The sequence below is a fragment of the Lactuca sativa genome, chromosome 3, assembly GCF_002870075.4.
Source record: "Lactuca sativa cultivar Salinas chromosome 3, Lsat_Salinas_v11, whole genome shotgun sequence".
In the NCBI taxonomy this organism is placed as follows: domain Eukaryota; kingdom Viridiplantae; phylum Streptophyta; class Magnoliopsida; order Asterales; family Asteraceae; genus Lactuca; species Lactuca sativa.
In genome coordinates this window covers 60,320,606-60,340,571 of record NC_056625.2, presented here as the reverse complement: position 1 = coordinate 60,340,571, position 19,966 = coordinate 60,320,606, and positions in this window count along the sequence as shown.

Below are 19,966 nucleotides of genomic sequence, written 5' to 3'. Positions count from 1 at the left end.
GGCCCACTAGTCTACCATATTGGGTGGAATCTACTCGAGCTTTCTCTTCACCTTTGTCCAGTTTGGTCCTTTGCTCAAAAGGAAAAGCACTTGGTCGACAACCTAACATCCTACTGTCCTTAAGGATGTCCAAGGTATAGTTTCATTAGCTAAGGACCAAACCATTAGGAGTCTTTTCCACTTCAATTCCAAGGAAGTATTTTAGTTCACCAAGATCTTTGATATTGAATTCATCATCAAGCTGCTTCTTTATCTGATGAATCTTTTTGATGTTGTTTTCAACAATGATCACATCATTTACATAAATTAGAATGTCAATATAAATGCCTCCCTTCTAATACACAAACAAGGAATAGTCAGCCTTTGATTGTTTAAAATATAAGGTGATAAGAAAACTCGTGAAAATTTTATACCAATTTATTGAATCTTGTTTGAGCCCGTACAAAGATTTATGAAGACCACACACACTCTAGTTTCAACTTCCTTCGAGATTCCTTGAGGGATTTTCATGTAAGCTTCTTCATCTAGATCGCCATGCAAAAGTCGCTATTAACGTTGATTTGATGTATGATCCAACCTTTCTTTGTTTCCATAAACAATAAAGTTCGAACAGTAACAAATTTAGCAACTGGAGCGAAAGTTTCATGGTAGTCCACCCCTTCCATTTGTGTGAAGCCCTTAACAACGAGTCTTGCCTTGTACCTTTCAACCTCTCTATTAGATTTGTATTTTATCTTATAAACCCATTTTGATTCTATAGTTCGTTTTCCTTCTGACAGTTTCTCTAATGTCCATGTTTATTTTTTTCAAGAGCTTTTATTTCTTGTTACATTGCTTCATGCTACTTCTCATCATGTACAACTTGAGTGAAAGAACTTGGCTCATCGGTGGAATCGATAACCGTTAAGAATGCTTCGTGAGCATGAGAAAACTTATCATAAGAAACAAAGAGAGATAGGGGGTGTATCATCTAATGTGCTTGATTGGAGTCAGGTTGAGAGCCTTTAAGCAATGGGGGGATGTTGACGACATAGTCACTGAAGTGTGTTGGCTGTAATTGAGTTCTTATTTCTTTTAGACCACATTCATCGTGGTTAAATGTCATCAGAGCCTAATTCTATGGACTCCTCAGGGCCCAAGTCCAAATTATCATTCAACTCAACTGAACTTTCATTTTCTTATTGGGCTGTTGTGTTCCCTTCACAGGCTGTAACCTACTCTACATTAACACTTTCATTTTTATTATGGTCAAGAATGATGGGTTGTTGAGACCCATAATAAAGTTTTGCTGGTTCATCCCAATGCAAGTTTTCTGTGATGGTGGAGTTCTTGAAAGGAAAAACACTTTCAATAAAAAAACACATCTCAACTGACAATAAAAAAGACATCCCAATGCAAGTACCTCTTTGTCCCTTGAGGATACCCCCAAGAAAATTTTCGGGTTTACCCATTTTTTTTCAAATTCATCTCCTTCCATATTGGTGTTTCTAAACAAGCCAAGCAGCCAAAAATTCTTAAGTGCTCATATTCGGGCTTTTGTCCTTGATCACCTTTGAAGGAAGACAATTTATTATGTATGCAACGGTTAGAATGCACTCTTCCCCAAATCTTTTTAGAATATTCGCTTCAAATCGTAAAGCTTGAGTTGTTTCAAATAAATGTATGTGTTTCATTTCCATAACCCCATTTTGTTGGGGGGGGGGGTATGAGGGAAGGTGGTTTCTAAAAAATCTCATTTTTTCATAAAAAATCATCTTTGAGTTAGATGTAAACTCCCCACTGTTGTCACATCTGAATCTTTTAATTTGTTTCCCATATTGAACTGTAAAAAACTTGTGAAAATTTATCAAGCATTGACTGACATCGCTTTTATATTTTATAAAAAAAATCGATACAACCCGACTTAATCATCAACTATAGTGAGAATTTTTTTTCCCATATGTAGGATATAATCCGATATCCTCCCTAAATATCACAGTGAATAAGTTCAAAAAAACCATTTGTTTTAATGAATCTAGTAGGAAAAGGAGTTTAGACATGTTTTTCCTTAACACAAGAGTCAGAAAAAACATTACTAAGTTTATTTTGAAATACTTCTGAATGAAATGATGTTCGAAAGCTTCTCATTTGATGCGTGTCCTAATCTTTTATGCCATGTCTCCGTTGTAGTCATCATGGATTTTCTTTTTGTCTCTGAACATGTTCATTAGATACGACGCCCCTTGGCATTTACCCAATCCAATCAAGCTCCTTGACCGCAATCCCAGCATCACAAAAAACCAGGAAAGAAGGTAATGACACATTGGGGGATCTTTGCTCAATCGGCTAACCGAAAGAATATTATATTTAAAATTTGGAACATAAAGGGCTCCTTTCAATTTTGCTCCCCCTGGAAGTATGAGGTCACCCTTTCCTTCAACAGGGATTGCATGTCCATTTAGTATAACAACAGGGGCCTCTTTCGAGGCTCTTTTTTATTTTCAAGAAATGTAAGAAGCCAGATTATGTACTCTGTGCAACCCAAGTCAATAATGAAAACATCTTCTCTATTACCTGCCTTGTTAGCCTCAAGTTTGGTTTCAACATTGTTACCAGAAAAGAATTTCACAAACGCTTGGTACTATTCTTCACTCAATCTGGATATGAGGCTGGTCCCTATGTCCACACAAGCTTCCTTTGTCTTCCTTTTATCATCCTTCTTCCCAGGCCACCAATTTGGGTAACCGACCAATTTGAAACAACCCTTTCGTTATGTCCTCCTTTTCTACAGAACGTACATTAACCGTTTTGTTTGCTTTCCTTTTTATATTTAATAGCATTCTTCTCCTTTGATTGCTCGAAAATGTTTTCTTGTCCTTGAAAAACCTTGAACACATCGGTTTCCTTCATGGCTCGACTTTAATTTGATGTTGTCCTGTGTCTTTCGTCCTCTGCGACCATGTGATAAGTAGTTCCAAGAGTGGGAACGGGTGTGGTTGCTAGGATTTGGGTCTAATAAAATTAAAATCGTTATCCATACACATTAAAAATTCATAAAGCCTTTCCTTTCGAGGTGTTCTCTAATTTTCTTTCCCAGGTCACATGTACATTTGTTGTAGGAACATCAAGGAAAAAAGAAAATCGATTGGGACTCGTCCCACAAGACTCTGAGACAAGTGCAATAAGTAGAAACACAACTCCCATCTTGACGAGTAGTTGCGATGTTTTGCTTTAGTTCATAAGCGTTTGGTGCACTCTAATGTGAGAAAGATATACCTACCAACTTTGAAATTTATAAAACTAACTACTTATCTACTAATGCACCTATAGGCAGTGTACCTAGTCAGTTTATAGTATAGTAAAGTATGTTGGGTATCGAACACATGGAATATGATTTAGCTAATAATATAATTACTAAAAATTAATCTAAAAAAAGAACTAAAAAAGGGTTTTAATTGATTTTTCAAGTTGAAATGAACTTAAACTAACTACTTAACTAAAAACTAATCAAACACTCAACTAAGAACGATTGTAATCAAGATTATGAGAACACATCCATTTAGCTTTAAATGCCCTTTTTTTTATATGGATAGTTTCTAAACATGGACTTATTCAGTTGGTTACCAATATTAATGTAATTAGCATTCTTGATCCAATATCCTAATATTTTCACTAATTCATGAACTACTATGTAATGATCATACATAAAGAAACACATAATTAGTTATTAAGGATAATTGGGCTATGTAAGATATATCTATGTAATTATCTATGATCAAGACAATTAATCAAACACAATTATGATCAAATTACGTTCTCTAACACAGCTAAAGTTGTTACCTTTATTACTTAATCTAAGATTTGATTAATCCTAGCTCTAGCAATTTAATGATCATAAACTACTAGTTCATGTAATTAAAATGGACATTCAACTACACTTAACTTAAACTAAAGCACAAAGATTAGAACTTTAAATGCTAGGTAATGATAATCAAACACAAGCTTAAACCAACTTTATAAAATCCATGAAAAGCAAGAAACTAACACATTGTATTAGGGTTCATCTACACTTAAGGAAAGCCTAGCGATTTAGCTACTCATGGTAGAATATAAACACATAATCACATAAGAATTAGACATGATTAATCTAATGCAACCCGAATATAATGTGTAATCTTTAAAATCTTAATCGTCAATATTTTCCTCTTCCAAAGGTTGATTTTTTCAACTTTATGGCTTCTAAAATCGACTATCTCTCCATAATATCACTTCTCATCCTCTAAAAGTCGATATGTCTAAGGATATTTATAGTTTCCATAAAATGTATCTCACGTCGTGAGAATTAGGGTCTCACGTCGTGAGATCAGCATAAATTGGGTTTGACAAGGAAGCTTATTCTCCGTTTTGTTATCTTCTGGAATAATCATCCTCGCGACATGAGATTATAATGCTCACGTCATGAGCTTCTATGTTGTGCATATCATCGGGATTTTTCCACTTGCCATGCCATAGTACTCTAAATCCATGTCGGGGGGAGTGTTCTTGCTTGATTTTCCTTCCTTTTAAGCTCCATTAAGCTCCCATTTCATCTCCAGTCCTTCCAGGTTCCATTATTTGTCATTTTTCGCCATTTTCCTTCAAGAGTGTCCTTTTTGGCTGCAAAAAATAATTTAACTCAATAAGTATCAAATATCTTTGCTTTTAACCAAATTATAGCTTAAAATGTTCTTAAGTAATGCCTAAAAATATGTATAAATATGGCAATATCACACTTTCCTTTCCAAACCTTCCTCGTACGTCTAACCACATCTGTGAGGCTATGGTGGCATATTTCACGTTGTCTTGGATGCTTTTCTCCATGGATGTAGTTAGCCATCCCTTTATCATTACATCACACATCATCCATGACTTGCATTCAACAAAATTGGTTTTCGGTTTCTCTAGAGTTCCATCAACAAAGTCTATTTTGTTTTTGGAAAAGAGAAAATTTAACATCTCTTGTACCCAATCATCATAGTTCCCATCTGTAAGAACTTCATTGACATGTAGTTGTTTGGAAAAGTCCGAGGGATGTAAGTAATACAGTGATGAGTGATCAATCGTATGACTAGATCCTGGTTTGGAATAACCTCCTTCAACCATGGTTCATGACAAAACGGAGATGAAAAGATAGAATAATCAAACCTGGCTCTAATACCATCTTAAAATAAGTAAACAGAGAGAAATCTAGGTTTTCATATATCGTGATGAGGAAATAGTACAAAATTGTTCAAATAAATAATCTACCAAACAAATAGAAAAAAGGAAAAGATAATAACAGACTAATAAAAAATGAAGAAATATGGGCTAAACGCACCTCTAAATCTACAAGGAGGACGATAGAAGGTAGAGAACCAAAGTATAAAAACTGAAAGTGGAATCTAATGTACTCAGGCAACAAATGTAGGGTAAAATACAAGCCATTAAACAATGGTAGATTTATGATTGATTGTTTATGTTTTTTTTCCATCTTTTAACATGTTATATTTTTATTGTACATCATGGTTATTTTGTCATTAATCTAGATATAAAGAATGTTGCTTATATGTTCAAACCATTTTAAAAAATTATATAGTTACAAACAAAACATTTATCGATCTTTAAAAATAATTGATTGCAAATATATGATTAATTTTACGATTTTCAAGATTTCAATGTTGTTTTACTTTTTTTTTTCAATCGTGCAGTACACCTGTAATAACCAAGTAAGCTTATAAAAATGTATACATAGATAATAGAGGTGAGAGGTGACATGTAACACCTTCAAAACTACAACCCAAAAATTTCATTTTTAAGTTTAACAATTATAAAGCAAACCATTTCATTTTCTCAAAACCAGGAAAACAAAAGATAGTTTAGTTATGTAATCCACGATACATAATAAATCATTATCAGAGTCATAATCCCAAAATCACTAATACGGAAAATCATAATGTGATGCGATGAGATCAATCCAGCCCTTTCCCCTTCGAGCTGGAAGTACCTGAAACCAAAATTGAAAACCATAAGCACAAAGCTTAACGAGTTCCCCCATCATACCACATACCATACAATAAACATACTGTCAGACATATATGGGTGCCCGACCTATCCTGCTGAGCATACCTGGGTGCACAACCTACCCATGTGTAACATCCCAAACTACAGAAATATGATTTAAGGGCTTAAAGTGTAAATTGAGGAAGCTACTCGACGAGTAGGTGTGACTACTCATCAAGTTGGAGCGGGTTCTGGTCGTGAGTTAAGTGACCAACTCGCCGAGTTGGCAGCTGGACTCGACGAGTTGGTGCTGGGAAGAGAAAACCTTAATCATAGGATTTGCACCCTATTTAAAGGACCTTAAGTCCTCACCTTAGCCTCTTTGTTACCCCTTGAGTGTCAGAAAACCCTAAAATCGTGTGTGAGCCTTTGGAGTGAGCTTGGAAGCTTTGCAAGGAGATTTTAGCAAAGGAGGCTTGTAGATCAACTGTATAGCATCAAGGGACTAGTATAGATTCAGAATCTACTTCAGTTTGGGCACATTTTTGAGGTAACGAGTTGTTACCTTGATCCTTTCCTTTATAGATCAACTTATGGATGGATTTGGGGACATTTTAATATGTTTAAGATCTATTTCGGGTCATGGGTCTAGATCTGAGGTTGCAACTTCAGATTTAGACTTGCCTTGGTTCAGGAAATCATAAAACATCAGCCCTTGGTTTGGTTGTGAAGCATTCTTGCCTTTAAACCTAGCCTTAGCTTGTTTTGGGCCAATAGCACCTTGTACTCATGTAAAGTTGGCAGCTTTACGTGAGAGTCATGCCATAGGAGGATGGATCTACAGTATGGAGCCCCTGCATGGCTCAAAAAGTGGTTGTATGGATGAAGGACGAAAAAGACTCGGCGAGTCTCATGGGTTGACTCGGTGAGTCATATGATGATAGGCATGGACTCGACGAGTTGGATCAAAAACTCGGTGAGTCTAATGAAGATTGTCGTGGACACGGCGAGTCTGTTCTTAGACTCGGCGAGTCACAGCGCAGAAACCCTGCAACCTCTTCTGGTTAAGACTCAGATCAGTGAGTTGAGTGGTGACTCAGTGAGTTGGAAAGGATAGGACTCAGAGATTGGTGGACTCGACGAGTCATCGGGTGACTCGGCGAGTCGAGTCGTGATATGAGAGTTTTCTAAGTTTAAGAGTTCGGCGAGTCAATGGGCTGACTCGGCGAGTAGGGTCAATCAGAAAGGTTGAATTTGGGCCAGAACTTTGACTTTGACCCGTTTGACCTTCAAGGGTATTATGGTAATTTGGATATTTATGTCAATGGATCATTAATGGCTATAGGTGTTGGAGTCTGAGGTAGTGCTTCGAGTTTGTGCTTTCGTGGTTCGGTTCGGCAGTTGCAAGGTGAGTTATCCTCACTATACCCAAGGGTCTAAGGCACCAAGGTCGGCCCTTTGATTGTTATTTAAGATAGCTACTGCTGTGATATGCTAGTTGGTATTTTGGTAGAAAGGATGATTATGTGTTAGTATTGATTGTTTAGATCGGAATCCTAACAGATTGGATGTGGCTATGCTTAGCGACCTATAGTTGGCGTGACTGTCTAAATGCTAGTAGGTGATTACCTATTATATGTGCACATGTTTGAGCAGTATTCGAGGGTATTCCGTCCCGGTAGGATGATAGGGCCCTAGTATGTTGTTTTTGTAGACTGTTATGTGATTATCTGATAGGTGCACATGTTTGTTAGTGTGTGGGCATTCCAACCCGATGGTTATGGGCCAAGAGTATTCCATCCCGGTAGGATGATTGTAATCATAGTAGGTAGGGCATTCCAACCCAATGGTTGTGGTCCAGGAGTATTCCATTCCGGTAGGATGATTAAACTCATAGTAGATTGGCATTCGAACCCGATGGTTGAGGGCCTGGGGTATTCCATCCTAAGGGATGATTGGACCCATAGTAGTTGTTGTTATATATGTAGGTGTACGGGCATTGCAACCCGATGGTTGTGGGCCAAGAGTATTCCATCCTGGTAGGATGATTGGACTCAAAGAATGTTGGCATTCCAACCCGAAGGTTGACCGGATGGTTGATTAGGCCCATAATAGTTTGTTCATTGCTGTATGTGTATAATTATGTGTGTATGGGTATTTTGGAGGAACTCACTAAGCTTTCGGGCTTACAGTTTCAGTTTATTGTGTCAGGTACATCAGGAGATCATGGCAAGGCAAAGGTGTGATCGTACCGCTCCTCATAATTCATGATTTAGTGATTTGGTTCTGGGGATACTGTGATGTTTAAACTATTTTGAAACAAGTTTTAATAACTTAATGGTTTTTGAATGGATTAGAATTTTTTAAATTGGCGTAAATTTTATGGGTGTTACAAGTTTGTATCAAAGCCTTGGTTTGAGTAAATTGGAGGAACATTCGAGTGAATCCAGTCTCAAATCAAGGAAATATTTTCAAATGGTTTTCAAATGATCTTCAAATGAAGTAAAGGAGGATGCAGAGGGTACGATCAGCCAGAGCCAGTAAGTAGACCCCGAAATACCATACAAGTTATTTGAATATGTGATATGTTAGAACAACATGCTAGTACTAGGCTAGGGATCTTCAGGAATTTCAAGATAGAATTGCCTGATTACATGATGCCTGCTAGCCTAGGGCTTCCTTTGTATGAAATTGACATCATTACTGTAGATATGTTGTGTATGCCTTGCGGTTGTGCATAATTAAGATCTTATAGCATGAGAATGTCTGATTTAACCTTAGGGTAGGATTGAGTATTCGAAAGTCTATATGGTCTCGCATTATGTAGGGCTAGCATATGCTAAGTGTTGCAGGGTTAGTGGAAGTTTCATGGTTGGGTGAGTTGTTTGAGGCTGGGAGACCGGTCGCGTGCTATGTAGCATTCCTCTAGGAGTGAGGATTGAGCGCTCCTTATGTCTGTATGTGTGGTTAGGGTGTTGTGATGATACTTGAGACAAATATGGATAAGTGTGGAAGGTAGTATGGGCCCATACTACTGCAAGCACAGGACCCATACGCATATCAAGGACGTCACAACCCCTAGGGTTTTTGTTGGGAGATAGTTTCCAGGCTGTTATGAGGACTGTATGATGTCCTTCTTGATGAATTTCAGTATGGTGGTTACGAGGCGCATTGGAGTAGGATTCGGTTTAGGATCAGGAGCAGGAGAGGGTGGTCAGGATGGATCATTACCACCCGAGGTCATTGGTCAGATGAGGACGGATAAGTTTGATGCTAGGATTCGTGAGATCCTGCATGATGAGGTTGCTGCTATGTTTCGGGCTCAGTTACCGGAAATGTTTGGGTCAATCAAGACCGCCATTGTTGAGTACTTCGATGAGCGTTATGCAGCTCTTGCAGAGACGGCTCCCGCAGCAGCCGCAACGGCTGTAGCAGTGGCGAGGGGAGGAGTCGGTCGGGGCTTTCAGTATCGGGACTTCGATAATACGAATCCCCTACCTTTGACAGTGTTCAGGATCCGATTTTTGCGATGAGATGGTTGTCGGATGTGGAGGGATGTTTCTTCACGTGTTCATGCTCTGCTGATCAGAGGGTGAGGTGGCTCTGAACCTGCTAAGGCTCGGGGCAAAGGATGTTGGGTTTTGAGCAATCTAACACTTCCTAAGTGTGCATGCAACCCTAATAAACCTTGGACCTATGTTTGTCTAAATACATGCAAAATAATAATTTTTCCAAGGTTCATAACCTATCTAACATGGCATGGGGTACTTTTAAACATAAAAGAATTAGATGAGATTACATACCTTTTGATGATGAGTTTGATTCCTAAGGAGTTTGAGGGCCAAGCACCAATAGTGTGAATGCCTCAAATGGAATCACAAATCACCACAAACTCTTGGAAAACTTTGAGAGAGTGTATACACACATAAAAATCGGCCACACACACAAAACTACACTAGTGGCTATTTCATGCAACATAAGCATGCTTATATAGTGTACATGATTAGGGTGAAACCCTAATAACCCATGACCTTTCCTTTTCCAAGGATCCATGGGTTAAAAGCTCCATGGATCATCCATGGACTTCCATATAAGCCTAGCCCATTAACTAATGAGTATTAGCCCACACCATATAAAACAATAGCCCACAATTTAATTAGTCTTCCTTTTAATCTCTAAATTAATTCATAATTAATTTAAGACTAAAACTAATTAAATAACATGACTTCATATTAATATATTATAACTTATAATATATTAATAATCATATGTGTATAACTCTCATAAAATTATCCATAAATAGTTTGGATGAAATGCAACCCAAATGGACCATGCCAGGTCGGGTCAAGTATATACCAAATAAGTTATGGACTTAGACACCTTATCCAACAAAGGATTAGTGGAGGTTGACTACAAGATCATATTCTGACGCGCAGCGGGCTGCGGTTACTTGGGATCGGTTCCGAGAAATTTTCAATACCAATTATGTTCTGCGGGTTGAGCAGGAGAGGTTGGCTCGGGAGTTTTTGGAGCTAAAATAGGATTCAGAGTCGGTGACGGAGATCACCAAGATGTTTACAGAGAGGGCGATGTTTTGCCCTAAGTTTGCTTCGGAGCAGGCTCAGATGACCCGGTACCTAAGCATGCTCAGGACGGATATTAGGCAGTTTGTATCCACGTAGAGATGAAGTACCTTGTTGGAGTTACAGGAGGCCGCCCGGCGATGCGAGTTAGAGATTGAGCTCCAGCAGAGGGAGTAGAGACAGGCCCCGGTGCAGTCGCAACTTGTGCCGAAACGGATGAGGGTCGCTGATTATCGACAAGGAAGTCATAGGGGCCGCACTTGTGGGAACTGCGGCAAGGTGCATGAGGGAGGATGTCGGCCTTCTTCTGGGTGCCACAAGTGTGGCAAGGAAGGACACATAGCCAGGGACTGCAGACATCAGACTCCAGCTGCCAGAGTCCGACTTTGTTATCATTGTGATCAGGTGGGCCATATGAAGGCCCAGTGTCCCCTCTTGGCTGCCAGGCCAATACAGGCCCCAACACCAACCACTTTGAGGCTTACTGATGGGGGTCAGGGTAGAGCAGAGCCTCCAAAGGCTCTAGGGCGTGCATATTAGCTCATGGCCGAGGAGACCGGGACAGCGCTAGAGGTGACAGCCGGTATGTATTTTTCCTATCTTTTGTTCATGTTAGTATTATGAGTTTCGTTTATTTTCCTGCATGAGTTATTAGGGCATAAGAGATGCTAGTGAGAATTTATTGTTAAGGGATCATAGATGGATAAAATCCGGTGGTGCATTCAAGAGAACGACCAGGATGAGCAGCCATGATTCAAGGATTCTGAGATCATCAACAGGAAAGCAGATTGTTTTGAGATTCGCTACCTTGTTTGGGACGTTTGAGCCACGTATCAGTTTCACCCGGTAGGCTATAGTTAGTGATTTAAGTGGGGGAGAATTGTGAATTCTCAAATGGGGCGATCGTTTGGGTAGATGCGGCCTTTTGCAGTTTGGATGTCGGTACTGGAGTGGTGCAATAAGGCGGACTAGTTATGTTACAGACCTTGTATGTATTGTGGATCTATGAGCAAGCATTGAGGATGTAACACCCTGTTTATTTATTAGATAAATAAATTAATTAATGTACAAATGGTAGCCCTAAAGTAAATAATTATATATCAAAGGATGGTCTCAAAGGGCTAAATTTCACAATTTTAGAAGTCGACGGCTAAAATTGTAAGTTTTGGACTGATTTCGTAAATAATTATGAAGGCAGGGGCAACTTGGTAAGTTATCTAGACTTAATTTTAAGATATTTTGGGGGCTTAGGGGTTGTTTGGTAACTGTTGGACCTAATATGAGAAGAATTGTGGGAGCTAGGGTCTAAAAGGTAAGATTTGGGTTTAACTTGGAAAAAAATGTGGTGGGGAGGGGCCAATATTGTAAAAAGGGATAGAAGTTTGGTGAAACACGGTTTACACCCGTCACCCCCCCCCCCCCCTCATGCAGCCTCCATATATATTGGTCCATTAGAAAACCCTAACCCTAAGAAGATATGTTCAGCCGCCACCCATACAAGTGACCACCCTCGGCCGCCACCTTACCCTCCTTCTTCATCTCCGATCCGGTGCCACCATCATCTACTTCGTTCATTCTTCTGGCCGCCCAGCATCATCGGGCAATCCTCATCACCGTCAACATCGGAGACCGACTAGGGGTGGAAGAGAGCATCCTGACGCTGCTACTTCGTCGAAGTTTCATTGCTGTCGGCGACACTGTGAATGACATGGACCACTGAGACCGGGTTTTTGCGCTGTAACGGCTAAGTGTGAGCTGCGAAGTCGATGTTCAGTCACGAGAAGTGGAGGTTCGAGATAGCATGGTCGTTGCTGCTGTTCGGATGTCGGACGACCTTCTCCCCACTATATTCTTCTTGCCCTTCTCCATTTATGTCCGATGCTGCAGCGCTGTTGTGGTTCTGATGTGTATGACGTAGCTGCTTGTCCGTTCGACTGCTTCACGCCACCGTGGGGGTGGCCGAGACTAGTGCGTTTCCGGCGATGGTTATGTGTGTGTGATTATTTTGGAGTGTGTGTACTGTGATGGTATAAGGTTGCAGGAGTGCATCTTGGCCGGAGATCCGAAGAGAACCACCACCACCATGAGGTGGTGGTTGCCACCATCTGCCGCCGCCGGCCACCACAAGGTGGCTGTGTGTGTTATTTTAGTGTAGTGGGTGTGTGTGTGTTTATTTCGTGAGTTCATTGTAAATTGTAAAGCAATTGGAATAATGAAAGAAATTGAAAACCACCACCTTAGGGTGGTGGCTGCCGCCTCTTGCCGCCATCGGCCGCCGTGTTGGGTGGCGGTGCGCTTTGCCTCTTGTGATAGATTCGTTTGGGGTGCTAGAAACCCTAATGGGCTCAAAGGAGCTCTAATGGGCCCAATGAAGCTTAATGGACTCTAATGGATCCAATAAAAACGCATATGGGCTTAATAAGATTTTAGTAGGCTTATTAGGCCCAATAAAGCCCTAATTGTCATAAAAGGCCAACAAATTAATAATGGACTAGTATTTGAGTTGGAAACCCCTAATGCCATGAAACCCTAATTTTAGGGAATTAATCGAGCCACGAGACTTATTAATAACTTGGAATATTAAATAATAATCGTTGGCGGAAATCAATCTAAGCAATATTGGACTTAATGGATTATGTCCTTAATGGATTAAATCCTTAATGGGTTAAGTAGGAAACTTAACCCTAATCATCATTTTATGTGAAACCCTAATTTCACATGGGTTTATTGTTGGGCGTTTCTATTTGGGCCTTGATGATTAGGTAATTAAATGGGCTATCCAAGATCAAGAAAATGGTCTATAATAATTTAATGGGCCTAGGGTAAGGCCCACGTAAGGGGTTTAGGCCCAATTTGGAAAATTGGGCCATAGTTTGGGCCTTAGAATGAGAGCATGTATAGGCCTATGCCCAATTTGGAAAATTAGGCCATGTGTTGGGCTTTGATTCCTAATTGAATTTGGGCCTATAGATTGGGCCTTGGGCTTGAATAAGCCAAGTTAGGGGTAATGTAGTAATTAACCAAAGAATATACGTATGGTTATGTATTGGGACCCAATTATTAATTGGGTGTTATTTTGGTGTTGACAGTTCTGGAATCTGTCAGCCAGCAGCTGGGGTCGAGTCCGCGGGACTTCAGCCAGTGGGGGATTGTGTCTTTGGGACTTCAGCAGTGTGAGGTGCGTTACCTTCCAGTAGCGGTCAGTCTACGGCCACAATGCCGGCCCACCAGTAGGAGTTGTATGTTAGATGATTGTCTTTGTGATATCATCTAGGTTTGCTACTACCTGATGGTCCGCTTGGAGTATTGGCAGGATACTACACGAGAAGAAGATGATTTAGAGGGGGTACGGTAGTAGCGTCTGGAAGGACCTGAGTTGATTGAGAAATCAGAGTCTGCAGTGTAGGGGTGTTATCTAAAATCATGTGTTGCAGCAGGCTTCAAGGACGAAGCCTAATTTGAGTGGGGGAGAGTTGTAACATCCTAAACATCAAAAATATGATTTAAGGGCTTAAAGTGTAAATTGAGGAAGCTACTCGACGAGTAGGTGCGATTACTCATCGAGTCGGAGTGGGTTCTGGTCGCGAGTTAAGTGACCAACTCGCCGAGTCGGCGGCTAGAGTCGATGAGTTGGTGATGGGAAGAGAAAACCCTAATCTTAGGGTTTGAACCCTATTTAAAGGACCTTAAGTCCTCACCTTAGCCTCTTTGTTACCCCTTGAGTGTCAGAAAACCCTAAAATCGTGTGTGAGCCTTTGGAGTGAGCTTGGAAGCTTTGCAAGGAGATTTTAGCAAAGGAGGCTTGTAGATCAACTGTATAGCATCAAGGGACTAGTATAGATTCAGAATCTACTTCAGTTTGGGCACATTTTTGAGGTAACGAGTTGTTACCTTGATCCTTTCCTTTATAGATCAACTTATGGATGGATTTGGGGACATTTTAATATGTTTAAGATCTATTTCGGGTCATGGGTCTAGATCTGAGGTTGCAACTTCAGATTTAGACTTGCCTTGGTTCAGGAAATCATAAAACATCAGCCCTTGGTTTGGTTGTGAAGCATTCTTGCCTTTAAACCTAGCCTTAGCTTGTTTTGGGCCAATAGCACCTTGTACTCACGTAAAGTTGGCAACTTTATGTGAGAGTCATGCCATAGGAGGATGGATCTATAGTATGGAGCCCCTTCATGGCTCAAAAAGTGACTGTATGGATGACAGACTGAAGAGACTCGGCGAGTCTCATGGGTTGACTTGGCGAGTCATATGATGATAGTCATGGAATCGACGATTTGGATGAACAACTCCACGAGTCTGACGAAGATTGTCGTGGACTCGATGAGTCTGTTCTTGGACTCGGTGAGTCATAGCGCAGAAACCCCCCAACCTCTTCTGGTTAAGACTCGATCAGTGAGTTGAGTGGTGACTCAGTGAGTTGGACAGGATAGGACTCAGAGATTGGTGGACTCGACGAGTCATGGGGTGACTCGGCGAGTCAGGTCGTGATATGAGAGTTTTATGAGTTTAAGAGTTCGGCGAGTTAATGGGCTGACTCGGTGAGTAGGGTCAATCAGGAAGGTTGACTTTGGGCCAGAACTTTGACTTTGACCCATTTGACCTTCAAGGGTATTATGGTAATTTGGATATTTATGTCAATGGATCATTGATGGCTATAGGTGTTGGAGTCTGGGTCAGCGCTTCGGGATTGTGCTTTCGTGGTTCGGTTCGGTAGTTGCAAGGTGAGTTATCCTCACTATACCCAAGGGTCTAAAGTACCAAGGTCGGCCCTTTGATTTTTATTTGAGATAGTTACTGCTGTGATATGCTAGTTGGTATTTTGGTAGAAAGGATGATTATGTGTTAGTATTGATTGTTTAGATTGGAATCCTGGCAAATTGGATGTGGCTATGCTTAGCGACCTATAGTTGGTGTGACTGTCTAAATGCTAGTAGGTGATTACCTATTATATGTGCACATGTTTGAGCAGTATTCGAGGGTATTCCGTCCCGGTAGGATGATAGGGCCCTAGTATGTTGTTTTTGTAGACTGTTATGTGATTATCTGATAGGTGCACATGTTTGTTAGTGTGTGGGCATTCCAACCCGATGGTTATGGGCCAAGAGTATTCCATCCCGGTAGGATGATTGTAATCATAGTAGGTAGGGCATTCCAACCCAATGGTTGTGGTCCAGGAGTATTCCATTCCGGTAGGATGATTAAACTCATAGTAGATTGGCATTTGAACCCGATGGTTGAGGGCCTGGGGTATTCCATCCTAAGGGATGATTGGACCCATAGTAGTTGTTGTTATATATGTAGGTGTACGGGCATTGCAACCCGATGGTTGTGGGCCAAGAGTATTCCATCCTGGTAGGATGATTGGACTCAAAGAATGTTGGCATTCCAACCCGAAGGTTGACCGGATGGTTGATTAGGCCCATAATAGTTTGTTCATTGCTGTATGTGTATAATTATGTGTGTATGGGTATTTTGGAGGAACTCACTAAGCTTTCGGGCTTACAGTTTCAGTTTATTGTGTCAGGTACATCAGGAGATCATGGCAAGGCAAAGGTGTGATCGTACCGCTCCTCATAATTCATGATTTAGTGATTTGGTTCTGGGGATACTGTGATGTTTAAACTATTTTGAAACAAGTTTTAATAACTTAATGGTTTTTGAATGGATTAGAATTTTTTAAATTGGCGTAAATTTTATGGGTGTTACAAGTTTGTATCAAAGCCTTGGTTTGAGTAAATTGGAGGAACAAATTAGATGGCCCGTCAGGAGGGAGAAGAATGCCTTGACCTGGTGTTCCTTTCAAATACCTCAGAACCCGATTTGTAGCCTTTGAATGATTTTTTCTTGGGCCTGCTACAAATTGGCTTAAGACATTGACCACATATTTAATATTGGGTCTGGTAGCTTGTAAATACAGTAATTGGCCCACTAGTCTACCATATTGGGTGGAATCTACTCGAGCTTTCTCTTCACCTTTGTCCAGTTTGGTCCTTTGCTCAAAAGGAAAAGCACTTGGTCGACAACCTAACATCCTACTGTCCTTAAGGATGTCCAAGGTATAGTTTCATTAGCTAAGGACCAAACCATTAGGAGTCTTTTCCACTTCAATTCCAAGGAAGTATTTTAGTTCACCAAGATCTTTGATATTGAATTCATCATCAAGCTGCTTCTTTATCTGATGAATCTTTTCGATGTTGTTTTCAACAATGATCACATCATTTACATAAATTAGAATGTCAATATAAATGCCTCCCTTCTAATACACAAACAAGGAATAGTCAGCCTTTGATTGTTTAAAATATAAGGTGATAAGAAAACTCGTGAAAATTTTATACCAATTTATTGAATCTTGTTTGAGCCCGTACAAAGATTTATGAAGACCACACACACTCTAGTTTCAACTTCCTTCGAGATTCCTTGAGGGATTTTCATGTAAACTTCTTCATCTAGATCGCCATGCAAAAGTCGCTATTAACGTTGATTTGATGTATGATCCAACCTTTCTTTGTTTCCATAAACAATAAAGTTCGAACAGTAACAAATTTAGCAACTGGAGCGAAAGTTTCATGGTAGTCCACCCCTTCCATTTGTGTGAAGCCCTTAACAACGAGTCTTGCCTTGTACCTTTCAACCTCTCTATTAGATTTGTATTTTATCTTATAAACCCATTTTGATTCTATAGTTCGTTTTCCTTCTGACAGTTTCTCTAATGTCCATGTTTATTTTTTTCAAGAGCTTTTATTTCTTGTTACATTGCTTCATGCTACTTCTCATCATGTACAACTTGAGTGAAAGAACTTGGCTCATCGGTGGAATCGATAACCGTTAAGAATGCTTCGTGAGCATGAGAAAACTTATCATAAGAAACAAAGAGAGATAGGGGGTGTATCATCTAATGTGCTTGATTGGAGTCAGGTTGAGAGCCTTTAAGCAATGGGGGGATGTTGACGACATAGTCACTGAAGTGTGTTGGCTGTAATTGAGTTCTTATTTCTTTTAGACCACATTCATCGTGGTTAAATGTCATCAGAGCCTAATTCTATGGACTCCTCAGGGCCCAAGTCCAAATTATCATTCAACTCAACTGAACTTTCATTTTCTTATTGGGCTGTTGTGTTCCCTTCACAGGCTGTAACCTACTCTACATTAACACTTTCATTTTTATTATGGTCAAGAATGATGGGTTGTTGAGACCCATAATAAAGTTTTGCTGGTTCATCCCAATGCAAGTTTTCTGTGATGGTGGAGTTCTTGAAAGGAAAAACACTTTCAATAAAAAAACACATCTCAACTGACAATAAAAAAGACATCCCAATGCAAGTACCTCTTTGTCCCTTGAGGATACCCCCAAGAAAATTTTCGGGTTTACCCATTTTTTTTCAAATTCATCTCCTTCCATATTGGTGTTTCTAAACAAGCCAAGCAGCCAAAAATTCTTAAGTGCTCATATTCGGGCTTTTGTCCTTGATCACCTTTGAAGGAAGACAATTTATTATGTATGCAACGGTTAGAATGCACTCTTCCCCAAATCTTTTTAGAATATTCGCTTCAAATCGTAAAGCTTGAGTTGTTTCAAATAAATGTATGTGTTTCATTTCCATAACCCCATTTTGTTGGGGGGGGGGGGGGTATGAGGGAAGGTGGTTTCTAAAAAATCTCATTTTTTCATAAAAAATCATCTTTGAGTTAGATGTAAACTCCCCACTGTTGTCACATCTGAATCTTTTAATTTGTTTCCCATATTGAACTGTAAAAAACTTGTGAAAATTTATCAAGCATTGACTGACATCGCTTTTATATTTTATAAAAAAAATCGATACAACCCGACTTAATCATCAACTATAGTGAGAATTTTTTTTCCCATATGTAGGATATAATCCGATATCCTCCCTAAATATCACAGTGAATAAGTTCAAAAAAACCATTTGTTTTAATGAATCTAGTAGGAAAAGGAGTTTAGACATGTTTTTCCTTAACACAAGAGTCAGAAAAAACATTACTAAGTTTATTTTGAAATACTTCTGAATGAAATGATGTTCGAAAGCTTCTCATTTGATGCGTGTCCTAATCTTTTATGCCATGTCTCCGTTGTAGTCATCATGGATTTTCTTTTTGTCTCTGAACATGTTCATTAGATACGACGCCCCTTGGCATTTACCCAATCCAATCAAGCTCCTTGACCGCAATCCCAGCATCACAAAAAACCAGGAAAGAAGGTAATGACACATTGGGGGATCTTTGCTCAATCGGCTAACCGAAAGAATATTATATTTAAAATTTGGAACATAAAGGGCTCCTTTCAATTTTGCTCCCCCTGGAAGTATGAGGTCACCCTTTCCTTCAACAGGGATTGCATGTCCATTTAGTATAACAACAGGGGCCTCTTTCGAGGCTCTTTTTTATTTTCAAGAAATGTAAGAAGCCAGATTATGTACTCTGTGCAACCCAAGTCAATAATGAAAACATCTTCTCTATTACCTGCCTTGTTAGCCTCAAGTTTGGTTTCAACATTGTTACCAGAAAAGAATTTCACAAACGCTTGGTACTATTCTTCACTCAATCTGGATATGAGGCTGGTCCCTATGTCCACACAAGCTTCCTTTGTCTTCCTTTTATCATCCTTCTTCCCAGGCCACCAATTTGGGTAACCGACCAATTTGAAACAACCCTTTCGTTATGTCCTCCTTTTCTACAGAACGTACATTAACCGTTTTGTTTGCTTTCCTTTTTATATTTAATAGCATTCTTCTCCTTTGATTGCTCGAAAATGTTTTCTTGTCCTTGAAAAACCTTGAACACATCGGTTTCCTTCATGGCTCGACTTTAATTTGATGTTGTCCTGTGTCTTTCGTCCTCTGCGACCATGTGATAAGTAGTTCCAAGAGTGGGAACGGGTGTGGTTGCTAGGATTTGGGTCTAATAAAATTAAAATCGTTATCCATACACATTAAAAATTCATAAAGCCTTTCCTTTCGAGGTGTTCTCTAATTTTCTTTCCCAGGTCACATGTACATTTGTTGTAGGAACATCAAGGAAAAAAGAAAATCGATTGGGACTCGTCCCACAAGACTCTGAGACAAGTGCAATAAGTAGAAACACAACTCCCATCTTGACGAGTAGTTGCGATGTTTTGCTTTAGTTCATAAGCGTTTGGTGCACTCTAATGTGAGAAAGATATACCTACCAACTTTGAAATTTATAAAACTAACTACTTATCTACTAATGCACCTATAGGCAGTGTACCTAGTCAGTTTATAGTATAGTAAAGTATGTTGGGTATCGAACACATGGAATATGATTTAGCTAATAATATAATTACTAAAAATTAATCTAAAAAAAGAACTAAAAAAGGGTTTTAATTGATTTTTCAAGTT